Source organism: Zalophus californianus, chromosome 3 (genome assembly GCF_009762305.2).
Source record: "Zalophus californianus isolate mZalCal1 chromosome 3, mZalCal1.pri.v2, whole genome shotgun sequence".
In the NCBI taxonomy this organism is placed as follows: domain Eukaryota; kingdom Metazoa; phylum Chordata; class Mammalia; order Carnivora; family Otariidae; genus Zalophus; species Zalophus californianus.
This window is the reverse complement of record NC_045597.1, coordinates 13,552,196-13,574,233: the sequence shown is the minus strand read 5'-3', so window position 1 is coordinate 13,574,233 and position 22,038 is coordinate 13,552,196. Positions and strand designations below refer to the sequence as shown.

General features: G+C 39.9%; 1 long non-coding RNA gene across 2 annotated transcripts; it reads right to left on the bottom strand.

Moving 5' to 3' along the window:
• Positions 1 to 9,082: 9,082 nt before the first annotated feature.
• LOC113919621 lies at positions 9,083 to 22,021 on the bottom strand. Of its 2 annotated transcripts, none has more exons than XR_003519069.2 (3): positions 21,007 to 22,021; positions 19,377 to 19,440; positions 9,083 to 10,930 (listed from the first exon to the last, which is right to left on the bottom strand). It is a non-coding gene; the product is annotated as an uncharacterized LOC113919621 (long non-coding RNA). The 2 variants fall into 2 exon arrangements; XR_003519068.2 differs by lacking the exon at positions 21,007 to 22,021 and adding an exon at positions 20,702 to 20,993.
• Between the last annotated feature and the right edge of the window lie 17 nt (positions 22,022 to 22,038).

Here is a 22,038-nt window from a genome sequence, read left to right as displayed (position 1 = left end):
TTACACTAAAGTCTATCTACTACCTTGTGATTTCAGGAATTAAAGTCCCTCAGATAACTAGAGAAGGGGGAAAAAAACAAGCATGAAGGATATAAGCACTAAATTCTTCTCCTCCGGTTCCAGGAGAGCAGAACCCAGTGAATAAAATATGGAGTAGGTGTTGAACTTTGTTTATACCTTCCCAGGCTTAAATTAGTAAGCATAATCACTTAACCCTTCAGCTTCCATAACTTGCAAGGTAGGCATAAAAAGTCCACTCCATAGGGTGGTTTCATGGTTCAATTAGATTTGAGGAAACCAGGATAATCCTGAGATCCTCCCAGGGATATATATACATAAGGGATGATGTGATTGTTTCTCGGGGCCTCTGGTGAAGAACTGTGCCCATTGGCCCTGCCACAGGGACATTCCAGCCCGGAACTAGAGAGTGGTTAGGCCACTAAACCATCAAGAACAGGCTCCGTGACCAGGCAGTGTGGATCTCTAGGCCCCAGGGATGAAAAGATGAGTCCAGCCTGGCCTCAGCAGCTCAGAGCGTGCTTGAGTGGGGGCTGAATGCTCAGCATGGGACCCTTTTGTGGTTGGTGAAGTCCCCTCTGAGTGTCTACAAGGCAGCAGAGTAGGTTTTTCTGGAATATTCTAAAAATGAGGAGAGTCTCTACCTTCCAAGAGTTCACAGGAGTTGTTTATAACGGACTTGTAAGCAACTAACCTGACTTTTTTGAATCTTTAGAAGAATCTGTATTGTTATCATTCCCATTTTACAGATTAGAAAACAAAAGCCCAGAGAAGAGAGTTCAGTGATTTGTCCAATGCAGCAAAGATAGTGAGGGGCAATGAAACTCAACCTCCGGACTTTATCCCACTCTCTATCCTAGTTCTTTTTATTTTCCCCAAAGATCTTATTTATTTATCTGACAGAGAGCACAAGCAGGGAGAGTGGCAGGGAGAGGCAGAGGGAGAAGCCGGCTCCCCGCGGAGCAGGGAGCCCGATGCGGGGCTCGATCCCAGGGCCCCGGGACCGTGACCTGAGCCGAAGGCAGACGCCCAACGACGGAGCCACCCAGGCACCCCTCTAACCTATTTCTTTATGGAGAAGTATAAAGTTTCCTTGTAGTTGCTAAACTTGTAAACTTTGTTCTTCTCATAGGGTTAAAAGTTAACTGATCTTTACCAGAGATGATGGATTGAATTTTAGGAATTCCTGGGTTCTGGTTTAAAAGTGCCGTGATACTGATGGTTCTGGGTATAAATTCTCCCCGGTAACCATATGTACTTTGGATATAGTGACCTGAGATCTCTGGGTCTCTACAAGCATTGTACTGAGCTACAATAACCAAGTCCCTCACTACATATGGTATCAAACCCGTCTTTGGAAATCTTCTGGAAAGATTGGAAAAGAGTGAAGATTTAGATGAAAGCAAAGGCTTTGCACTGTCTGAGTAAGAGGGGGTGTGGGGAGTGGGCGGATGTCTCTGAGACTCTTTGAGCAGGTTCTGCAGCCACACCAATCCCAGGGGCTGCTCTCGAGGCCTAGAGACTGAGTTGCCCTGTTGTCAGCCCCAGTCCCAGCCCTCCCCCATCAAATTTGGCACCAGCACCATGAAAGCCAAGCCAACTTTTCTTAAGGCTTTAAAAAATTTTTTTGCCTGCAACTGTTGGTGTTTCCAGAAGCCAGTCTGGGGTACATGAGGCAGAAAGAAAACCCAAGGAACTCACCACCAGATCATCCATTGGGTCTCAAGGCCCCTGGTAGGTTTGCCTTCTCTCCACCTTCCAGAGTCTTCTTAAGTTTGATATGTCATATCCAGAGTTTTTGCTATACTTGGTGGGAGAAATAGAAAAAGTATTCCACTCCATCTTTCCAGAGGTAACAGCCTCCTTAACTCCCCTGTGTGTGTGTGTGAGTGTGTGTGTGTGTGTGTTAAAATATAGCCTAACACTTGTCAAGTTAATCACTTCTACATGACAATTCAGGGGCATTAATGATACTCACAGTGTCGTACAATCATTGTCAATATCCATCTCCAAAATGTTTTCAGACCCCAAACAGAATCTCTGTACCTATTAAACAATGACTCCCCAGCCCCTCCTACCAGCCCCTGGTAACCTCTGGTCTACTTTCTATGTCTATGAATTTGCCAATTCTACATATTTCATATAAGTAGAATGACAACATATTTCTGTCCTTCTGTGACTGGCTTATTTCACTGAGCATAGTGTTTTCAAGGTTCATCCACATTGTAGCACATGTCAGAAGTGCATTCCTTTTCATGGCTGAGTAATATTCCATTGTATGGCTAGACCATATTGGTCATCTGTTGAAGGACACTTGGGTTGTCTCCTCACTTGCCTTTTTCACAGGAAGTGCTGAGGGTGGAGGGGCAGGGGGCAGTGGAAGTACGTGAACATTTCACTTTGGTTTAAGTACCTTACTCCCTTCTCTCATTCTAGAACACAGGGAGGCCCGACTCTTGGTCCCATCATCCTGAAACAATCCTCAGCTAGCTTTTACTCTGGGAAGCCTGTGAATTTATGGGGTTGGCAGAGCAGTGCTCACTCATTTTAATAACCTTCCAATATGGATTTATTCACAATGTAATCTGACACATTTTAAACACCAGGACGGAAAAAAGAAAAAAGAAAAAAGAAAAGAATATTATTAGTCTGTGCACATCCCTGCTGCTCCAGGTCTCATCAGTCCCTGTCAGAGCTCAGCCCTACTCAGACTGCCCAGTGCTGTCACCGAGCCCTGGAGAGCCAGCCAACTCAACCTGCAGGGAAAACAGAAACAGGAAAACCCTGTGTGAATGTGAATGTTTGTGTTTAAGGAAACAAGATGCTTAGAAGTTCACATTTTGTCAGAAGACAGTTAAGGTACTAAGTAGTATAATTAAGGGTACAAATAAAAAATATTTAAAGACTATAGAACTTGAGGGGCTCCTGGGTGGCTCAGTCAGTTAAGCGTCAGACTCTTGGTTTCGCATCAGGCCACGATCTCATGGGTCGTGAGACCGAGCCCTGCATCAGGCTCCGCACTCAGCAGGGAGTCTGCTTGAAGATTCTCTCCATCTGCCCCTCCCCCCACTTGCACACACTCTCACTGTCTCTCACTCCCTCAAATAAATAAGTCTTTACAAAAAAAAAAAAAAGACTGTAGAACTTGAGAAATCAAGAACAGTGTGACATACTGGTAAGAACACTGATACTACAAAGGTAAGCATACATCTCTATCCTAACTACACTCCACGGGCCAAGATCGTTTGATGTTGGCATATCTTCCTGGGATGACCACCACCCCACCCACCACTCCTACTCAAAAGTGAACATTCCACAAATACTACCTGACCTTTTGCACTTATCCTTAGTTAGGCAACTAATCCCTGTTACTCCCCAAAGTTTAAAATTTACAGTCTCACTGCCATCAAAGGTTAAAGTTTATGGCTTTTATTCCAGATATTAAATATTTTAGGATAGAAAGAAAACTGCTTTGTTTTCCCAAATGACCTAACATATTGTGATGGACTCTGTGATTTTAGATATTGGCTCTGGTTTCTTCATGCCAATTCTGTTCATGATGAATATCAGACACAGCAGTCTGGGAGATTTGAAGATCAGGAGAAGTCAAATCCTCACTTATACCAATATCTGAAGACTAAACAGATGGGCCCTTGGTCCCATCCCAAACATATATATGTTGGATAAAATACATCAAATATAATTACATCAATGCCAACACTGAAAGATGGAATAGGAAATCACTGGATACAGAAACAGAGAAGAAATTCAAGCCTAGAGTGGAAAATAGGAACAGAGGCTTAGGCTGTCCACCAGGCAAACTGATACAAGTTCAGGTCCCGGGGAACAGAGGCAGGTTGGGGTTTTAGCATCCACATGGTTCCCATAGTTTCCACCTCAGCCAAGGACCTGAGGAACTGCTGAATTCATGAAGTAGAGACCAGAAGTTAACCAAAAATATACTAAATCTAGATCTTTCCCCTTAAAAAGAATTGTAAACTTAAGACTCAGTTGAAAAGGCCTGGGGAAAAGGCCAGAAAATTCAGACTCTTAACTAAACAATGATACGTTTGACCATTGCCTAAGTCATGTTTTCTTTTAAGACGGGTATTAACTGAGACAGTGCAGATAAAGTCAAGTTGCTAATTCTGTTTCTTATGCACATTTAATGAATCATCATCATCATCATCCACATGGCCTGTCCTAATTAATATCCCAGTTATAATTCTCTAAATGTGATCATCAAAACTGCACACAGATTTCTTAACAAACTGTAGAACTGAATTCCCCCAAAAGAACACTTAGAAGAGAAGCAAGCAGGGCTCAGGCAAAATTGGTTTATTATTAATCAGACTGCTCTGCTTCATCAATAAAATGATTAAGAGCAACTTAGCACTGTTTACAGAGTTCATTGATCAAAGCCTTTGATTTCATGGTCAGGGACCTTGTGTGGGGAAACATAACTGCAACCCTCCTGTAAATCTCAAGCTGTTGGGATTTTTTGGAGTCACAGTATCATGGCCCGTCGTGACAAATGGTTCAAGAATGACCATGAACGAGAGTCTGCTCAGTGGGAACAACACAGTTCTAATGACACGCCCATGGGTTTGTTCTCTCCACTGCCATTCTTCACTTACAGACACTTTTGTAGTGTGTGTGTACTATACAAAGCTTTTCTTAGGGAAACATCTTTCTGTTCCCCACTTCAAATGGACAACTTGACTTCTATTCTCCAATCTTAACTGTAATAATAGTAGTGATCATGTATATTATTGACTGTAAACTATGACTTGGGCCATGTGATTAATATACATTACTCATTCATTGTTTGAAAAGGAGGAAACAGAGACTAAGTAACCTTCCCAAGGTCATTTGGGGAAGGTGAGAGAAGCATCTGGGCCCAGGTATGTTTGACTCTGATAGCATATATTATCAGAGATATGCTTTTATCTAGTGTAATTACTGCCTCTAACAGTAAAAGTCAATATTGGGAAGAGAGACGTCCATTGGAAATATTTAGTTTAATTATAAGAAGATGTAGCATACATTTATGATATAAATATTCAGTAAAGATGCTAACATTCTGGAAATGATAGGAAAAAGACTATTTCTTGATTGCATACATCTACTTATATGTTGTATCTTTAGATACTTCATATACTATATACTGCTTAATCCTCATATGATCACTAAAAAAACCAATTCTTATTCTCATTTTACAGTTAGGTAACTTTTGCAAATCCACAGAGAACGTGAGTAGCTGAATTCTAGTCCAGGTGCTGGATGCTACACCATATGCTCCCAGTGTGACTTTATAAATGCAACACTAAGATTGCTTTCCTACTAAGTATTCGTGTACAAAACAGATTTGTAATATATTCTTTCACCAACATGCATATTCTCTATTTTGTATTAAGGACTGGAGTCAAAATAATCAAAACTTCTCCAAAAAAGTAAAATCTTCGAAGGATCTATCACTGATTATAGACTGTTAATAGCTGCAACATTAGGGTTTATGGAGTACAACCCACTTAATCTTAATGGTGAGGAAACGGATGCCCCCAGAGAAGTCTCAGTTATACCACCTCTGACTAGTGGTGAGACTATGAACAATTCTCCAAAATGGCAGCTAAAATTAGATTTGTCCAAAAACCATGCCAATTGTGAATATAAAATAAATAAAACAAATAGCACTCTGTGTAGCATAATGTTAGCTAAATTATTACCATTGGTACCAACATGACTACATTAAAATTGGGGGATTGAATCTAATGGCCCACTAAATTAGCCAATCTTATACCCACACACACACATGGTCTTTGTGCTCACTGTACAACAATGACATATAACATGACATTCTCCACTTGCTGAGTAGAGTTCTCTGATCACAATCACCATTTATTCACCTACTGTATAAGTTCTCATCTGGTTTCGAATGAACACATAATTAAAACGTTTCTTAATTAAAAGAAATTATACCAAGAAACTTTGGACTTCACAATACGTAAGTTACTCAGAAAGTGAACATAAAGCGTGGAGTTGGGTGACAATTGTATCTGGTTTGCCTCTGGCGAACCCAATTTATGCTTGGTGACTTTACTATCAATAGCATCCCATTTTACTCTCAAAAGTGTCCAAACTTGGATGATGAATTGTATGGTCTAAGCGCTTCATTTCCAAATTGATTAAAAATTTTAAAATAAATCTATTTTAGAGATGATGGCAAATTTACAAATCTGATACAGGCTACAATCCAGAAGCCCTGCATGCCCTTCACTGTAGATAGGACAATAAAGAATTCCTTGTGTTCACAGGAGAAAATCTGACTCTTTTCTGGGTAAGCTAGGTGCTGTCTTCCAGAGGAACTAGATGATTTAATATTAATTTTTAGTTTCTCCAGAGGACAAGAACATTACTTACATAACAACAAAAATGGTAAGTTGAAGCAAAACACCTCCTTCTATATGAAAGGCTGCAGGAAACACTCAAACCCTCCTGGACAATCCACCCTCGGAGGCCCATATGCCTGGGTCTGTGAGATAAGCTGCATCCCAGGCCTCACAACGCATGACTTGGCTATTGCCTGGAGCTTTTGTATTGCATTTGTTATTAATGCAAATAATAACATACATGAAAGACAATATTTCCATCATTACAGAAAGGACACGTTATGTCCTCCAGAGAATATAGCAGGACCCTCTAACTAACCGTCAGGCAACAACACCAAAAGTCATTGTCATAATCATAGGTTCTGAACAATGCTTGGGCTATAACATATAACTAATGTGACAAACTGACAGCAGGATGCTATTCATTTCCAATGTAAGCCTAACAGAGGTTTAAGGGAACACATCCTAATGGAATAACCTTGTCTTTGTCAGGAATATTCTGGTTGTAAATAATAGAAATCAACTGGTGTTAGCTTAAAGTAAACTTTAGTATAAGGTTGAAGTGGGAGAAGCATGGCACATGTCAATGGCGACATACGCAATTGGATCTCCTCATAACATGGAAAACTCTCAGGCACTAAGCTACCACCCCTGGGACAGAGTGGGCCATTACTGCTTTTCTCTACCTCTCTACATAAATCTGCTTGATTCTATGGCTTTCCTCTGTATATTAGTATTCTCTGCTGATTTATTTGTATACAGAGCCCCCCAAAAGGCATCCTTATTGTAGATTCCTAGTTCAAGTACCTCGTTCAAGAGCCCAGCCCTCTGGATTCCAATTCTAAATTCCCAGGAGGAAGCAAATCTGACTGGCCCATGAGGTGGGCATGATGTGTCATGAGCTATGACCAAAGAGAACGTAAACAAATAAATGTAAACATGGGTCCTCAAGAGCCTGACTTGAACAAACATTCCTAAAGGAACCTACATATGGGTATAAAATGGTTGGGTGCATTTTTACTATCTTTCTCTAGGAATTTCTCAAGGAAGCCTATTTCCTGTTTTTCCCAAATACATTTGGAAATAAGTTGGGCATAAATGGGAACAGGGAAGCATCATGTTCTGAATAGAAAGTACTGCCATTTTAGCACACTCAACTGTGCCTCTGAAACTTCTTTTTTTTTTAAAGATTTTATTTATTTATTTGAGAGAGAGAGAATGAGAGACAGAGAGCATGAGAGGGAAGAGGGTCAGAGGGAGAAACAGACCCCCCACTGAGCAGGGAGCCTGATGCGGGACTCGATCCCGGGACTCCAGGATCATGACCTGAGCTGAAGGCAGTCGCTTAACCAACTGAGCCACCCAGGCGCCCTCAACTGTGCCTCTGAAATTTCTGTACAGAAGATCAGATCATGTAATTCATGAGAGTCGTGCTGAGGAGTGTCAGCCAAGGCACCCAGTGTGGACTCACAGGGAGGAGGCTGGTGTTCATCACTCTTTACCCTGTCTGCTGTCATCTGGCTATTCTTCCCTAAGCCCTGTGCCTCTCACCATCTCTAAGTTTTCCTAGCCTGTCTATGCCAGACCTTAGGTTGGAAAGAGAGGGTCTTTTTGATAAAGGGATTAAAGACTTAATAAATATATCTTTAGGCAGTCTGTCCAATCTTGTCATTCAGACATCCTTGACTTCTAAGTAACACAAAAAGCTCCTGAAATTTTAAGGGGACACAGACAAAACTATACCAAAGGCTTAAGTTTTTATAAATTATCCTAATTTTTTAAAACTTGATGGCTCATATCATTTAAAACCCATCTGTCTTTGTGATTTGTTTTATAATCGTTTGTGTTTTGGGGTACCTTGGTGGCTCAGTCAGTCGAGCATCCAACTCTTGATTTAAGTTCAGGTCATGATCTCAGGGTGGTGGAATCAAGCCCCGTGTCTGGCTCCCTGCTCAACGGGGAGTCTACCTCTCTCCCTCTCCTTCTGCCCCTCCCCCTTGCTTGCACACATGCACGCTCTCTCTCTCTCTCTCAAATAAATCTTTAAATAATAATAATTGTGTTTTTATCTAATTATAATTGTCTTATTGGTGATTTTTTTAATTGAAACAGAGCTTAATGTGATTCTTTTTTTTTTAATGTTTCAAGTTTTTATCTAAATTCTAGTGTGTTAACAGATAGTGTAATATTAGTTTCAGGAGTAGAATTTAGTGATTTGTCACTTACATATAACACCCAGTGCTCATCAGGATAGTGCCCTCCTTAATGCCCATCACCTATTTATTTATTTATTTATTTATTTATTTTTGATTCCTTTTGAGAATGAATTTACACACAGAGAGATAGCAAATGGGAGCTTTTCTGTATTTTCTATTATTTTGTCAAATTCAGAGTTTGTGTTTTAATATAAGATTTGGCTTGAAAATTAACAAATAATTACCTAAAGGATGTGACCCAGTTGTGGTTCTTGTGAATTAAGCCTATGTTACTGCTTTTTGAAGAATTATATTCTGTTACAATTTTAGTTGGCTTTGTTCAGTTTTAAAACACCACTGATTTTAAGTACTATGAAAGTAGAAATAACATCTTTTAATAGGATAATACAATAATTCAATAATTTTAATACCATTTCATATTTAATTTAATTCAATCAACATGTTTTGAACACATACTATTGATTAGCCAAAGCATTACAGGGATTAGAAAGATGGGGGGAAAATGTACCTTCTCCATTCTTCTCGCCTGCTGCCCAAACATCCATGAGTCCACATGACAGATGGAGATAAAATAAGCATAACACCAGAGAAACTGCAGTAAATATGAAAAGTGTGGAGTGTTTGGGGAATAAGGAATAGAGATTAATTCTAGTTTGAGGGACACAAGAAGAAATGGAATTTAAACTAGGTTCTGGATTTGAGGTAAGTAATCTGGTTATTCAATATCCTCAGTAGTAATTTTCAGGATCATCACTTTAAGTATGATTTCTTTCTTCAGAAAATACAGGGACATGTCCGAGTCATCTAGAAGATTTTGTTTAAATATACACATTCTCAATAAACACAAGCCCACCCCTGTGTCCTCCCAGATTCTTAACTGGTGAGACTTGGGTGGGGCTTGGGCACACCCCTCCCCTTACACATACATATACACAGAAAGCAAGACAAAGTGTGAACGCCATGGGGAAAGCTTTAACATGTACTTCAAAGTGAAATACTGTTTCTATACATACTTTTTTTTTGGATAGATAATGTTCAAGTTTCTTGAGAAGACCTAACTCTTAAAATTAGAAAATTTATCATTATATGTATTTATGAAATGTACTTCTGTCCTTTCTGGAACCCTGTAGAATAAAAACAAACAAACAAACAAACACCAAAAAACCAGAAAAAAAAAAACAACACAAAACACAAAATACGTTGATGATAGATATCTGGATGGGTAGCTAGTGACCTGAATGACTTGGTAGTCTTTATTTCTGCTTTTGGAGAGCCAGGGTTTGAGGAGTCCTATAAACAGGCCCAATCCCACGCAAAGGTAATTCCCCAAGCCAGGGTTAAACATCTTACTGAGCCTCAGCCCTACCCCCACTCCATTAGTCACAGATCCAGTTAGAAAAACCCCAGGCTTCAGACGATCTACAGCCCTAATACAGACAGCATTGAGCCCCTGGAGCTTTGCTTTTTCAGTATAAAAACCTCAGCAACATATGCTATTGATTGGTCTCCTTTCTCAATAATTTTACTTGGGTTGCTTTCTTTTGAGCACCATAATCATAACCTTAGAATGCCATAAACTACCCATTTTAGCTTCTTTCATTTTGTCAGCATATAGTGCAGAACTGACATACTCAATTTTATTCTTGGAGCTCATTCTCGTTCATATAACCTAATTATGTCGACAGATGAATATCTTTTAGATAATTTTCATATGTTGTAGCATCTTTTCGTTGGAAAGTTTGCATGGGAAATACCCAAAAATCTTCATTAAAAAAAAAAAAAACAAAAACACAACTAATAAATACCAAAGACCAATCCCCAACAGAATCAAGTCAAGGCAACTTGCATGATGGAATAGTTTAACTCTGTTCAACTACCTGGCATGCCAAGGAAAATAAAAAGGCTAAAATATCCCTGAAATGTGTCCCTCGGCTTCTCTCATTCAGATGTAAACTGGAATCAATTTTGCCACCAGTGCCATTTGCACTGAGGTAGTAGTACCTTGATTAAGCAAACAAGATTTCTCTTTCTCAACTAGTGCAGCCATTTCAACGTGGCTAATCACTCATTAAGTGCTCGTATTGTGAAGCTGTGTGAGAAGCATTAACTAGGACGATAATAAAAGAGGATGTACTGTTCTGTGAGAGTGAGAAGCTGGGTTTTGAGGAGATGACCCTGAAAAAGTAGGATGGATCACTTTCCTTGACAAAATAACCAGCTGGCTGCTGAGAAGGACGACTGGATGGGTCTTCCACTAGGACTGTTCCGTCTTCCCCAGTGCGCCCCAAACCACTGTCAAGCGTAATCCTGTGAGAAGCAGAAGAAATTGATGGAAACAGATGAGGGATGGAGCTCCCAAGTCTGGAAAATTCTTGTAATCACTTGAAAATAAGATATTATTTGAATCTAATTTAAGAATCTAGTAACTGTGAAGGCTGTTATTAGTCATGTTATACCGGGTGAAGAGATTAACCCTAGCGTTAAAAAAAAATTACTGTATGACACAAAATATGATGGATCCTCGTGGCCTGTTCATGCTCACTCTGGGCACATACTTGGGCCATTTAACTTCTTTTCTTCTATTTTATTTTCCTTATTTTCTTTTCCCACCAAGTGAGCATAGCTGAATGCCGCCATGTTTATAGAAAGATAGTACAGTTTAACTGCCTTTCTCCCATTTATATTTTAACTGGAAAAAAAAAAAAAGCTTTCACATCAAAAGACTAAAACCCTAGGTGTAAAATTTCAGGCAGCAGTCAGTAGATAGAAAAGTTGATTTTCCAAATCATTCTTGGCACTTCTAAAGTCCAAGCCCATAGACTGACCTTACCTTGCCTACTGAAGACCTACAATGTTTGAGCTGGGAGTTTCTTTGGGGATAAAGCCAGTTTTAGAGGAAATATCTATATCTCCTCCTCAATGTTGAGAAACTCCCCATTCTTTCCCCTTGTTTTCATCTTCTCTGTTTTACAGGATTTTTAGAAGCAAAGTTATAGTCCATTCAATTGTTCATTCATTTGCAAACGTTTTATGAGTTCCCACAATGTTTTATGCAATGTGCCAAGTGCTGCTAAAACTCACATGAACCAAACACTGTTCCTATCCTCAGTTAGTAGAGGAGATGGTGCAGCAATGTGCTACTGGTGTTAAGACAGAAGTCTGCTCAGGGTTACACCAGGGGTCACAAGAAGTAAGTAGTGAATTCTATCTCCAGTACATGCTACCATACGAACTGAAAAACAGACATTTCTCCCACTGTGTAAAAAGAATAGTGTCAACCCAGCAAGACTTGCCCTTACTTCAAATGGGAAAAGCTATTTTGGAAAATTATGTTCTTATTCAAAATCATTAGGTTAACCAAAGAAGTATGATAAGAATTGTGAAACTTACAACTTAAACATAAACCAGGAAAAAAAGAGATTATAGACCATACATAGAGATGTATCCTAAATAATGCTGCACCTACACTTCTGTAAGCCACTTTTTCAAAGCAAAACCTAGTTTTTAACAAAATGCCTGGTCATCTACCTACATATTTATCTATATACCTATCTGATGAGGAGGAAGTCTCCTTTTATTCCTAGCATAGTGCCTTGCACATTGTCGGTGGTCTAGAATTATTCCTTGAATGCTGATGTTAGAAACCAAATAGCATGATGTGAGTTGTGTAAGAATTTGCTTTTTCTCCAACACAGGTGTCTTCTTAATTCTCTTTTGACTTTCGACATGTTTGATATTCAAATAGTCTTGTCAACATGACCTATAAAACAGCATCTCAAACCTCATCTCCATTGCTCCCCTGAACAATCCACTGTCTATCACCAATATAGTAGCAACACTGTTCATTTGAAATGTGTCCAGTCTGGACGCTGTAAGTGTAAAATATACACCAGATTTCAAAGGCTTTGTATGAAAAAAGGTAAAATATCTTAATAATTTTTGTCCTGATTATACATTGAAATGATAATATAGTGGATTAAGTAAAATACATTTTAAACATTAATTTTACCTGTTTCTTTTGACTTTTTTCTGCTATATATTATATTTTATTTTGGAATGTGATTTTTAAAAACCCAAGGGTTTTCTTTTTGTTATATGTTGTTATTAACTAAAGTCCATAGTTTATTTAGATTACCTTAGTTTTTACCTAATGTCCTTATTTCATTTCAGAACCCCATCAAGGATTTTACATTACATTTAGTTCTCATGTGTCTTCAGGTTCATCTTGGCTATGAGAGTTTTTTAGGCTTTTCTTATTTTTGAGAAGCACTGGTCGGGTAAATTGTAGGATGCCCCTCTTTTTTTAAAAAAAAATTTCAGTTTATTTAAACTAAAACAAAAGCAGTTTACCCATATTTCCTACCTCTCAACTCCCCACCTCTAGCACTGACCAATCTGTTCTTTGAATCTGTGAGCTTGTTTTTAAAAAAATTTTGTCTTAATTCCACAAATGGGGGATGGTATGGTATTTTTCTTCCTCTGTCTGGCTTATTTCATTTAGCATAATACCCTCAAAGTCCATTCATGTCATCACAAATGGTAAGATTTCATTCTTTTTAATGGCTAATATATATATATGCATATGTTACATATATAATGTTATACATATATATATACAATTTTTTTATCCATTCATCCATTGATGCACATTTAAGTTGTTTCCATATCTTGGCTATTGGCTATTGTAATACAGCCAATGCCGCAATGAACATGGGGGTGCATAGATCTTTTCGAATTAGTGTTTCCTTTTCTGATGTGGGGTTCAAACCCTTCACTACTGAGGAAGAAGCGCTGGAGTTTGGGTTCCCTCCTCGTTGTGGGATACTGTGCCAGGGATGGGGCTTATAGAGGGATTATGTTCCAGCCTCTCTTACCCATTTCGGCGTGGTTTTCTTCTCATTTGTCCAACGTGTAGTCATCACTCAGTCGGCCTTTAGATGTTTCTTGAGAGAATTTTCCCATATGTAGGTACAGACTCAGTGTGACCATGGGAGGAGGTAAGATCAGGATTTTCCTGTATCTTCTTTTCCAATATACACATTAAGTCTATAAATTTCCATCAAAGAACCACTTTGCTGTATCTCACAAGTTTTGATAGATAGTATTTTCATTATCACTAGGTTCCAAGTGTTTTCACATTTCTTCTTTACCCCAGGAGTTATTTAGCATTATAAGCATTTTATAATTTCCATATGTATGGTTCTTCATTTGTCTTTTTGTTGTTTTTAAAGTTCTAATGTAATTATGAATTCACAATCTGAGTGATAGCTATTCTTTGAAGCGTATTGAGATTTTCTTTATGGTCCACTTTACGATCAATTTTTGCCAATGTTCTGTATGTGCTCGGAAAAAAAATATGTATGCTCTAATCATCGGTTATAGAATTCTCTATGTCTGCCAGTCCAGTTTTGTTAATGGGCTATTCAAATCTTCAGTATCCCTGTAGTTTTTGTCTGCTTGAGTTATCAGTAACTGAGAGAAAAAGATGCACCGTGAGAGTGGAATTATCCATCGTTGTCAGTGTGGGTCTCTGTGTTAGCAATATTCTGGGATTCTGAGGCCTTCTATGCCTATGAATATTTGTATCTCATTCTCATACCTGAATGTCACTCTGGCTGAATATTAAATTTCTGTTTCTAGTTCTTCTTCCTTCAGGATTTTAAAACTCTTACTCCATTGTTTTTCTGGCTTCTAATGCTGCTATTAAGAAATCTGATGTTTAATCTGATCTTAATTTTTCATATGTAAACTTTTAAAACTTTTAGTCTCAGATATCCCAAATTTCTCTATGTCTGTAAGTGTAGGTTTTCCAAATCACTTTTCTTTGAGGCTCCATGGGCCCTCCCCCCGAGGTCTTTTACTTTTTATCCGTCCATTCATTCATGGGAAATTTCACATTATCATTTCTCTAAGAAGTCATTTTCTTATAGGGATTCCCACTATCTGTATGCTGCCACTTCTTCTCTTCTCCATTATCTCTTGATTTTTCCTTTTTCTATTTCTTTGAACTTCCCTTCCTCTTTCTGTGACGTGACCTCAATCTGGTCTTCCAGTTCCCTCATGTGGTCCTTAACAGTGTCCCTTCTGCCATCTTATTGTCCTTTGTTCATTGTTTCAACTACTATACATTCCATTTGTAGTATGTCCACTTGGTTCCTTTTGTGTTTCTTGGTTTTCATATGTCTAACATTATCCCTTATCTTTTTTAGCATGTTTATTGGGGGCTAAATTTAAATGCTTGGTCCATTCTAATGTTTATGCTTCTGATGAACTCTATAATTTTTTTTTCTTCTGAAACAGTTGTATTTCTCAAAATATCTTGTCATGTGCATTCATTTTTTTCCTCCAGAAATGCATATGAGAACAGATGTAGGGTGATCCACTAGGGCTGAGGGGAGTTTGGGGGATGCTGTACTAAAACCATGACAGTTCTGGGGCGCCTGGGTGGCTCAGTCATTAAGCGTCTGCCTTTGGCTCAGGTCATGATCCCAGGGTCCTGGGATCGAGCCCCGCATCGGGCTCCCTGCTCCGCAGGAAGCCTGCTTCTCCCTCTCCCACTCCCCCTGCTTGTGTTCCCTCTCTTGCTGTGTGTCTCTCTCTCTGTCAAATAAATAAACAAAATCTTTAAAAAAATAAAATAATATAAAACCATGACAGTCCCAGGCAAGCCAAATGGTTGATCACCTTTCTAGACCCCATTTTGAGTCACACCAAGGTGCTCAGGGATGAGAATAAATGAGCTCTAGAGCAGAGAACCCCAAGTCCAGGAAAATCACAGGCAATGATTCTTTAGGTGTAGAGTTCATCTTCTGCTTCCCCCAAGAGGAGAGAAGCAACATCAGAAGGAACAGGCCTTAGGTTGAAATTCACGAGCCCAGGGAAGTAAGAGTAGGAGGTGTGGGTGGGCAAATGCCCTAAGTTGGTTAGAACCTAAGGAGTTTCTTGGCTCCTTACAAGCACCTCACAAGCTCCTTACAAGGTCCTGTGTGGCCCTGATTGTCCTCTTGAGTCCACTTAGACTAGAGCTCTGCGTCACCACATGTGTAGGGGCAGGCACTGATTTTCCCAAGGCAATAGTGAGTGAGAAGCATGAGCACATGTGTAATGGTTCTTTTCCTATTTTATTATTCTTCGGGAGTGTGGCTGGCTGCTTCTTGCCCAAGACCTAAACTACCACCACCTTCCTCTCCCAGTCCCCTTACTGAACAGTTCCCTTAAATCCTCTCATTACCAGGGTTTTCTCATAATTTTCTTCATTTGATGGCGTTGTACCCTCTACATTGCTTCCATGACCTTGGAGGAAGGAGCAGTAATAATGCTAGTTCAGCATCTTCATATCACATATTTGTATGGTGGTTCCTAATTATTTTTACATTTTTTATTAAAAAAACTACAAGCTTCTCAGACATGTAGCAAAAGGGCTCTGGAAATGGCAAAGCACCATAAATATTAATGACATTATTATAAACAATATCAAGATATGTTCATATGCCTATGGTGGCCTAATTTTTAAGACATATTCTTACATAAAATAGCATTAGAAAAATACTACAACCATATTTGACCAGAAACCACATAAAATCTGACAAACTTCTGACTTTTGTTGTAAGTATTTATTATTGTTGCTATACCATTACATTTGGCACATCTACGGGTTTTTTTTTTAATTTTCAAAATATGTCACTAATCTGTAACTTATTATTCCTTAGAACTTCTTTATTGAAAAAACTTTTCTATGGCAAGGTACAAAAGGCATTCTAAGAAAAACATTCTAAAGTACATTATTTACCTAAAAGACTATCTTTATATATTACTGGTCTATTGAAATTTTTTTCAATCAAATTCCATTCGTTTTTACATAATGCATGTCAGGAACAGCTACCGTGAAAAAATAACCATAAGCAAAAACGGTTTTGCTGCCTGTCTTCATTTTTTGCTACCCCTCATTTTTCTACTTCTGTTTGTGAAAGTTTGAATTCCACCTTCTTGATGCCCTCAAGTCCATAATTACTTCTTATAACAATTCTTTCATGATGCCCACGTTATAAATTATTCATCATTTTGAATAATACCTTAACTTCTTCAAATGTACCCTTGTACTCTTTCTACTTTTTCTTCTGTTATTGTTTTTTCCCGGATTATTTCTATACCTTTTGTTCTTGCCTTGACACTTCTAGCCTCTGATTTTTTTTTCCCCTGATAGCTGTCCCTAGAATGGCACTGCTATAGAGAATTAAAGAATCAAGTGATTCTGTCTTTTCCATATTTCACTCCTACTTCATTCCTGCTGCCTCCCCTTGCTCTCTCAATTCCTTGCACCTAGAGTGTTCCTTTCTGCCCCATCTAGTCTATTCTTTGGCCACTGCCTTCAAAACCTGGCTCCATATTCATTTCCTTCAGACAGCTTTTCTTTATTAAACCCATTTCAGTTTATTCTGTTTCTCTTAACCTCTAAGAATTCATGTATAAACTATACATAATATTATCATGTCCTTGAAAGTGCTTGTTTTTATAATTTTCTTCAGTTATGTGGTTATATATTTTGTAATATTTTACTATTTATATTATTACATCCTTGTAATCTCTAATTTTTTCTTGTTAGCATGAATTATAAGCTGTTATTACATAATGTAAATGTGCAATCAGTTGTTTAACGTCAGTCTCTTCTGTTTATAATGTCTATAACTACAAGCTCTTCTGGCTAATTGTGTATTTTTGTATCCCCAGAGCCTAGAATAATATACATAGTAAGTGCTCAATTAATACCATAATGTCTTTGAAATGCCATTCAGGATATCAGTAGGCTATCCATCAGAATATCACAAATGCTCACTGATCTTTTAAAATACCATTTTGTCTCGAATCTCTTATACTTTCTATGGTAGTTGGGATGTATTTGAGTCCAAGACACAGAAAACCTCATGGACTCAAACTAACACAGACTTCAAAGGAGGCTAGCTGTTTACTGAGTAAGTCCAAAGGTGGGCATTTCCACTATCAGCATGACAGTTCAATACTGTTTTCCAGGACTTGGATTCTTCTCCTCCTCCTTAGCCACCTGAAGCTCGATGGTTTGCAACCTCAGCCATAAGGCATCACAGCCCAAAGATGGTGGCCACAGTCTCTTATTTCAATGTGCAAAGCAGGAAGCAAGGGGAGGGGCACCAAAACAATGGGGATATCTACTCATTCTTGTCAGACTCCCAGGAATCCCCCAGTCCCAGTGGCTTCTTCCCGTTCCAGTGATGAGAACTGAGTCACGTGCCTACTGCTGGTCTAACTGGGCAGAGAGGAGAGGGCTGCCCTTAACGATCAATCCTGACTCATCCCTATATTTTCCAGCTAGAAGAGAGGGAAACTGCTAGGAATGCAGCAACACTGTGTTTACTCTTCAGCCGTGTTAAACAAACCATACTGGAGCTCTATTTTCCTCTGAACATTCAAGCTTTTAAGATTCTTCAGGCTTTTTTCTTTTTATTTCCTATATCTTAATCATTAAGCCTTTTCCTTCAATAACATTTACTTTTTCAACAGAAGGTTTCTTTCATTGACTTGTTTACATAGTCACTTCATTGCTGCATTCTTTTTCTTTTCAAAAGTGCTGAGACATATTGCATTTTCAAAAAAGAAACAAGTTTATTTTGCCCCTTCCTTTCCACTGTTTATACATACTTCCATTTCTCAACTGTATCAGGAGCCTCAGAGGCCAAGGAAATGTCTTCTGCTCTAAATGTACTTGACTTGCCCTTCCCCTTTATGGCTAATCACACACATGTAGGCTTTAATAGGAAGCAATAGGAATCAGGGTTTCATAGACAAGTAGCACTGCTAATATTACAAACATCCTCTTCTAACTTGTTTGTATTCAATTCTTCACATACTTGCCTCTTGCTCTAGTCAGAAAGTCCCCAAACACAATGTATTTCCCACTTCCTCCCACCTTTTCCAACATCTTTCACAGAAGCAAAGGAGCTGGGTTTCCACAGTAACACAAGTATGAAGTTGAAGGTATCTGGGTATAGGTGAGATAACTCTCAGATTTAGTGGGGAGAGGAGAAATGAAGCTTTTTTTTTTTCTTTTTTTGTTCTTCCAGTAATGCCCTTCTGAAGCTAAACAGAGCCTAAAGTGTCAGTGCACAGTGTTAGGTTTTCACTATCATAGAGATTTACAGCCCTTAGAGAAAATTCAATTTCATTTTATCTCATTTTTATTTTGTCTTTCCCACAGACAAATGGAGACATAAGTTTTTATTTCTAAAATCACTCTCAGAATAGATAGTTCATGCTGGCATAAAAATGAACATGATTAAGGAATCAGGAGACAGACACCCATCTCCCAACCAAATCTTCAAAATTCTCTACACGTTCTGACATCCTTTCTTACAGAAGCTAATCCTTCAACCAGTATTTCACATAAAGTCTCAAATTAGGTAAGTACCATCATATAATACAGAACAGGAAAGAAAATATGCCCTACTTATCATGTTTCTTTTGCTTATTAGTGGTTAAAAATCTACCCTTATGGCAACATTGAGAATGAATATCAAATGAATATGAATTCATTGAGAATGAATATCGAATAGCAAGATGAGAAATATAAATGAGGTGCAACTACCCTAAGGGCAGCAGTCTGTATACTTCTCCTTATCAAGAAAAGTCAGCAGTAATGAAAGGTCAGAGAAAGGCTGAAAAATGTCAAAAAACTCTCCTATTCTTTATTATGCTAAGTGGAGTGACTAGGGAGCCCACTCACTATTTTTTGTGTGACAACTTCTATCAGATGCACTGCAATCCAGAGCTTCTCAACTTCTGGGGACCTAGGAAATGAAAAGTTGCTTAAGGTTACATTGTGGATTCACAATCCCAAAGCAAATTTCCAAAAAAAAACCCAAAACAAAACAAAACAAAAAACAAAAACAAAAAGCCACTGGACCTTTATTTGCTTCCAAAATAAATGATTTTTCAGCTCCATTGCAATGCAACATACTACACAGATTGTAATGATCTATACACAGAGAGAAAGTTTGATGCTTCTCAAAAAGCCTAGGAATTTTATCACCATGATGCACAATTTGGATCTTAAAGAGACAGTCTGTCTTTCTTCTGAAAAGAAGTGTGACTGTTACAAAGCTAAAGTAACCTCAAATCAGCATATAAGTTTCACACAAAATACGAGACTTGTAAAAAGCTAGGTGAACACTGCACTCATCTACATCTTCTTGAAATAGCCCTGCCCAAAAAGCTCAGATGTGATTTCCTTTCATTTTAATTCACTTTTTCACATTACTAGTTTAGATATCAGATCCTCTATGGTTTCCATGATCTTAAAAGATTCTTCTGATTCGATTTTTTTTGCAGTCTGCCTTCACTGCTGATTCCAGAGGCTCAGATATTAAGTCTCATACTTTGACAATATTTAATCAAGAAATGAAGACTCAGTTTTATATATATTACACATTTTGACATGACACTTGCCCTCAATTAGTTTAAGCAAAAACTTGGTATGTGCTATACTATAGCAAGGTAATGCAAATATAAATTCTCCATTCTAATATAATGGACTAACAGAGGAATAGAACACTGGGAGATCTAAGTACACCTTTGTAGTAGTTTGATAATTGACGGAAGAGATGGCAAAGGAACACCTGGTTTTTCCAGAAACTCAGACCATCTCTCTACCAAACTCAGACCGTCCTCTCTACATGATGACCTTGTGGGGAAGAGAAAGGGCGAAGAGGTATGCCATGATCAAACAGAACTGCAGAAACTTACTATTCCCAAGAAATGTGATTTAGTAACAGATGGGTGTAGACTAGTCTGAGAAGGACAGAGTTTAAGTAAGGTAAATCCAATAACCAGTTATTACAAAACATAATCCAGGAATACTTGGAAATATAACTTCTATATTTGACGGTGTGGGTATGAGAGAGTGCAACTAACATATCATGTACAGAGACCGAACGGTTAAGTTTAAAAAACTAAGTAGTTTAAAAAAAAAAAAATGTTTCAGGAGGCACGCATGGAAGACCCGTGCCAAGTGCTGCAGTATGTCTCCTTAAGTACCGGAAAATTTCTCACCCTAAAGACAAAAGTCCCTGTTTTCTCGATTCATCCCACGATTCAGCCCACATTCCCTCAGCACCATTTCCATGCCCATCATTTAGGCAGCACGCCAAGGAGACGACGTTAAACGCAGAATTCATCACTCTCGCCTGCAAAACACCTTGCTCCTTGCCAGCATAGGACACAGCGACCGGCCCCTCATTCTCCGACCCCTCCCGGACCCCACGAGCCTCCCTGTCTCCATACCACCGGCCCTAGGTGGCAAGGGAATCGCGAGTCCTGGTTGGCTCACATCGAACCGCCGTCATCCGCCAGCTCACCTACGATTGGTTGGCAGAGAGTGCGCAGGGGCAAACGCCCTGCCTGGCCGGGCAAAGGGAGGTGCGTTGGTTGATCCCGCGACCAGAGTTTTCCCCATTGGCTGACGGGTGGGTGTCATGTGGCATGAAGTGGCTCTCTATTGGCCGAGAACGATACCATGGGGGTACAGAAACGTGAACTGGTTGGTTGGACTGAATCCCAGCTTCCTACTAGGTGCCCCCGCTAGCTGTTGCTATGAGGTGTCCCTGGGCCTTCTGTTGCGGGTGGGAGCTCCGTTCTCCCGGTTTTCCAGGCGCCCGTAGCCGAGAGGGCGTGGGAAGAGCTCGACACCAGGCCGGCGCTGGAGCAGGGCGGGACCCCCAGCGACGTCAGCGGGCGTGCGCCTGGCTTCCGCGGACTCGCCTTCGCCACGTCGGGCAGCGGGCAGAAGGGGCCCTGCAGCCCCTCCCTCAGGGTTCGCTTCGTTGTGTTTATGTTCGTCCCCTCAAAAAGGCTTCTCGTTACGTTGATGCAAGATAAAAACCAAAGCTCTCAGGAGTACTGAGAGACTGGGTGGTGTCAAGCAAAATCCCTCACCAAGACCTCCTTTTGGGCCTTGTCCGTTTCTTCTTTTCACTCTCCGCCTCACGTTAAAGCCTGCAGATTGCTCTGCCCCGCTAACATCTCGTCTCCCCCAAATGCCGAGCGTGGGATTCTCCAGTAGACCAGGTTCCCGGTTCAGGCAAACGAACTACGCATGCTCAGGACGCAGGCCCCAGGGTTCGACGGGGCGTGCGGGATAGAGTGGTGTGGGGCGGCAGAGGAGGTTGTTTATCTAACCGCGAGCGGAGGCTTCCGCACGGCGCAGTCTCCCGGGAGCGCGCGCGGTCGGTCGCCTAGGCGACAGGGAGCAGGGGCGGGGCTGCGCCGCGGAGCCCCGCCTCGTGCCGCCGAGCCCCGCCCCCGGCAGCGCTGCGGCTCCCCCTCGGGCGCGCGCTCCGGCAGCCGAGGAAGCTGCGGTGGCGGCGGCGGCGGCAGCGGGCGGGGAGCTG